Raw genomic sequence first — 5085 nt, 5'->3', positions numbered from 1 at the left:
CGCTCATGAGCCTTGGTCTCGCGAGATGTGGGTGGGAGGATGGCTTTGCCCGGCCAACAAATCTCGCGAGGTTTGAGTACCGTAGGCTGCGTTGCGGTTCTGGCCCTGGCCGTTCTTTTTCCTCGACGCTGCTGGGACCTCGGAGCTTGTGCGGTGGATTCGGAAGTCGGTCGCCGGTTCCACGGCATACCCCTCCCTCCGGGACAGGCTCGTGCGGTCCTTGGCTCAGGGTTCTCACGTTGCTCCGGTCAGCATTTGACACCTAATTTCTTTCGCATGAAGGCTCTGTTATGTGGGAATATCTTCATTTCACTAGCAGGGCAACATTTGTTGCCATTTGAGTTCCAGCCGCTGACCCCCAGCCTAGACCTCCCCCTAAACTCCACTCCAAGGTAACTGTCAAAAGCCAAAATTTAATCTTCCAACCCCGCACCTGCTCCTTCCCCAGTCTTCCGGAGCCACTATGTCTTGGCTGTGGTTATTGTAGCATCCTTACTGGTCCCTTCGCTTACCCTTCAGGTATTCCCAAAACAGCAGCCCCAGCGATCCTCTTATAACAGGCCATATCATGACACCCCGGTGCTCAGATTCTCCAAAACTTTCCCATCTTACTTAAAAAAAAAAAAAAAAATTTATTAATTGTTGGGTCTGTTGCTGCACGTGGGCTTTCTCTAGTTGTGGTGAGCGGGGGGCTACTCTTCGTTGCGGTGCGTGGGCTTCTCATTGAGGTGGCCTCTCATTGCGGAGCACGGGCTCTAGGCACGTGGGCTTCAGTGGTTGTGGCTCGTGGGCTGTAGAGCGCAGGCTCCGTAGTTGTGGCGCACAGGCTTAGTTGCTCCGCGGCATGTGGGATCTTCCTGGACCAGGGCGCGGACCCGTGTCCCCTGCATTGGCAGGTGGATTCTTAACCACTGCGCCACCAGGGAAGCCCTCGGTGGCTTCTCTTGTTGTGGAGAATGGGCTCTAGGCGTGTGGGCTTCAGTAGTTGTGGCTCGCCAGCTCTAGAGCACCGGCTCAGTAGTTGTGAAACAAGGGCTTAGTTGATCTGCGGCATGTGGGATCTCCCCGGACCAGGGATCGAACCCATGTACCCTGCATTGGCAGGCGGATTCTTAACCACTGTGCCACCAGGAAGGACCCCTATCTTACTCTTTGTAAAAGACACCAGGAAGGACCCCTATCTTACTCTTTGTAAAAGACAAAGTCCTTGGGTTAGACAACAGGGCCCTATACAATCTGACTTCTCTTAACCTCCCTGACGTCATCCTCTATTTTGTTAGCCTCCAACCCCTTCATTCCTGTCCCAGTTACCCTGGCATTCTGGAATGTATATCTCCCATATAGCCTCATGGCTCAGTCTCGCATTTCTGTGTGCCCCTCCAAACACACTTCATATCCTCCTTTACTGCTTTATTTATTTTTTTCTCCTTAACACTTATCATCAGATATAGTTTGTACTTCGCTTTTTATCTTTATTGTTTGTTTCCCCACTGGAAGGCAAGCCCCAAGAAAGCGGGAATTTTTGTCTGTTTTGTTCTCAGCTGAATCCCCAGCACATTGAAATAGAGCCTGAATCCTCATAGGTACATACAAAACATTTGTTGAATGAATGAAACTTTTGATATTAAGTTATTCCAACCTCATTTATTCAAACTTTTGTTGAGAGTTTTCTATGAGCTAGATGTTGTCTTAGGCATTGGAATACAGGTAAACAAGACAGACAGGGAATCTCTAGTAGAGTGTTTTTTATTCTAGTGAAGGAGAGTGTAATAAACAAGTCAACAGGAGGAGAAAATAAAACGAGTATATATTGGGTGAATGATAGGGGAGGAACATTAGGGTGGTAAGAGAAAGCCTCTAAAGAAATGACATTTGGCCTGAGACCTGACTGATGAGAAGGGGATGGCCATGCAAAGAGCTGGGGAAGAGTGTTCCAGGCAGAGGAAACAGCAGAGGCCCTGAGGCAGGACTGAGCTTGCTGTGTAGGAGGAACAGGAAAAAGGACAGTATGGCTGTAGTCCAGTGAACAAAGGGGACAGTGGTATCAGGGGAGGAGGAGGAGAGAGATTTTTCTTGCCTGAGATCACACAGCTCATCAGTGGTATTTACTCATTTAGACTACAAATACTGAGCACCAGCTCTGTGTCAGGCCTCATGCCAGGCTCTGGAGCTTCCAATGCAATAGATGACTGATGTTTGTGAGTGCTTTATAGTTTATGAAGCACCTTTAACATACATTATAAAGTTTAATCCTCAGTGTGGTTCTCTTATGATAGATTCTTATTTGACAATAAAGACTGAGAGAGGTGAAGGTTTTATCAGGGTCACACAGCTAGTTAGTGACAGAGCCCAGTCACTGGTGTGCTTGAACACACCAGTCTTCAGACTGCAAATCCATGTCTTTTTGCCAATACCAGATGACCAGCCTAAAAACCAATGACTATATGTTACTTATTTATCTTAAAGAAGATTTCTAGTTACTCATATTTGCATAGCATGAGTTGTTCAGGTAGAAATACCATGGGATAGAGGGCATTTTTGTCAAAGTCCCAGAACTCAAGCATATGTATTTTTTTAAGCACAGTGGAGCAAATCTTGAAAATGAGATACTTAAGATGCTATACATTATTGGAAATAATAATAAATAATCCCCAGTTCCCCACTCCCAATCCAGTTAGATGCTCAAAATAATTTCCATTTATTCTTCAATGAATGCTGTCACGATTTGTCTCCTGTGTCACTGAGGCAGAGTCCTGAGCTACAGCACCGAGTGTCTGAACAGCCCGTGTCACCATTTTTCTGCTTTGTGTAAATGCTTCTAATATTGGTCCAGGCCTGCACTCCTTATTGGGACCCAGCAGTGCAGGTGATGCCTTGTATTTGTGGGGCTGGCTTTTTTATTTCTTCCCTGTGGAAAATGAGAACCACTTCTCAACATGTTCTACTGTGTATTGTTGCTATGGGAGAAGAACAATCCCAGGGAAATGGCTTTGTGAAGGGACAGGAATTGGCCACAGTTCAGCAAACATTTCAGTTGAATAAACACTGATTGTGTGTGTTCTTGGGCATGCAAACCCACACTACAGAGCTTTTTATTTGTTATTTATTTTTAAAATTTTATTTTATTTATTTTTTTATATTCCTTTTTTTTTTTTTTGGCTGTGTTGGGTCTTCGTTGCTGTGCGCAGGCTTTTCTCTAGTTGCGATGAGCGGGGGCTACTCTTCGTTGCGGTGCGCGGGCTTCTCATTGTGGTGGCTTCTCTTGTTGTTCTAGGCACGCAGGCTTCAGTAGTTGCAGCACGTGGGCTCAGTAGTTGTGGCTTGTGGGCTCTAGAGCACAGGATCAGTAGTTGTGGCACATGGGTGTAGTTGCTCCTCGGCATGTGGGATCTTCGCGGACCAGGACTCGAACCCGTGTCCCCTGCATTGGCAGGCGGATTCTTAACCATTGTGCCACCAGGCAAGTCCTACAGAGCTTTTTAGTAAAATATGGTTCCTACTCTAAGAGAGATGAAATTCTGGAGATGAAAGTATCTACTTATACATAATACCAGAGAGTATATGTTAACTGCTGTAATGGAAGTGACAAGTGTTTTGATTGTGCCCAGGACTTAATTTATAGAGGTGACTGAGTGATGACACAGGAGTTCAATGCCATTGAAAGTTTTATTATGTGCAGTTCCCAAGAGGCCCATGCGGGGCCATATGGGGAAGCACTAAGGTTGGTCAGGAGGCAGAAGGTGTGAGGGGATAGCATTGCCCAGAGCCTTTATTGTGGTTTCCACAGGAAGGAATGGGTGAGGCAAGGTAAGAGGTTGGGTTGACTAGTTTGAATAATTTCAACAGGGCTCTGGGCCATAGGAGTGGTCCCTAGTTTCTGGTACCTGGCCCTAGGGTGATTTAGGGTAGTGAGAATATTGGTTTGGTGTATGAGAGTCCATAAAGGAGGTGGTTAGGGATACTGGTTTGGATTGGTTGGTTTGCATATGAAAGGTGTGCTTGAAGGCAGGTGGTTTTCTATCTCTAGGAATTAGCAAACCCTGAGAGGGGCAGTTCCATCCTGGTCTGCAAGGTCCCAAGATGTCAAAGCATCATAAAATAAAACAGAAAATTAAAACAAAACAAAACAAAACATGAGTAATACAACAACCAAGGCTAGTGTGCATAGGGTGGGACAAAGAAGCCACAGTTGTGGGGATCATGATGGTTTCTGGGTTACCCCATATGATGCTTTCTACTTCTCAGCTCTGCAAACACATCTCCAGCTGTTACAAGTGGCCATAGATAGGTTTTACTAACAGGATATGAACAAGTGTTATTCGATTCGAACCTGAGATTAATCCAAAACAGCATGGGTGCTCCTGAGGGAAATTGTGGAAAATAGTTGCCTGTAGAAACCGACTTGCCTTCACTCTGCGGGGGTACATCTTTGCTACAATCCTAGTCTATTTCTCAGGCTGGGTCATCTTTATTACAGTGTCTTCAGGGCTGCATACAGGGAAGCAGTGTCTTCAGGGAATGCCAAGTTTTAATAAAGTGACTTTCCAAGGACAGATTGAGGGTATAGTGGAGTTTGCTGATCATAGATTGGGATTTCCAGAGGATTTTGAGAGGAGGAGGATTAGACTGGATTCAAGTAGAGCTTCCCAACTTTTTCCATGTCATAGCCCACTTAAAAAATGAGCATATCTGTATGGCAAGTTAGAATAAACAGATAAGACTGTTTCTTCTTATCACTCTAGTGGCAGTCTAGGGATTTCAACCATTTTAGGCCCTGCCAAGTTGCCTTGGGGAAGGAGGGGTGGATATTCAGAGCCATATGAGGTGCAACGGATGGCTATGATGTTCTGGACCCAGATGATGTCTGAGGCAAGCAGGATGGGGATTAACCCCAATAATCTCTGAGAAAAAAAACAAGCAGTCAGTTAAAGCTGTGAGGTACTCAGCTTGACATCAACTGCTCCATTCTGCACCCATGACCTATGTGACCGTAGGTAAATTATTTCACATTTGTGAGTCTGCTTCTTCATCTGTAAATGAGAAAATGATACCCATCTTAAATGGTGGTTGTGAAGATTAACCAAA

The sequence above is a fragment of the Eschrichtius robustus genome, chromosome 2 (assembly GCF_028021215.1).
Source record: "Eschrichtius robustus isolate mEscRob2 chromosome 2, mEscRob2.pri, whole genome shotgun sequence".
NCBI lineage: Eukaryota > Metazoa > Chordata > Mammalia > Artiodactyla > Eschrichtiidae > Eschrichtius > Eschrichtius robustus.
The sequence above is the reverse complement of the archived record's forward strand: the minus strand, read 5'-3'. Positions refer to the sequence as shown.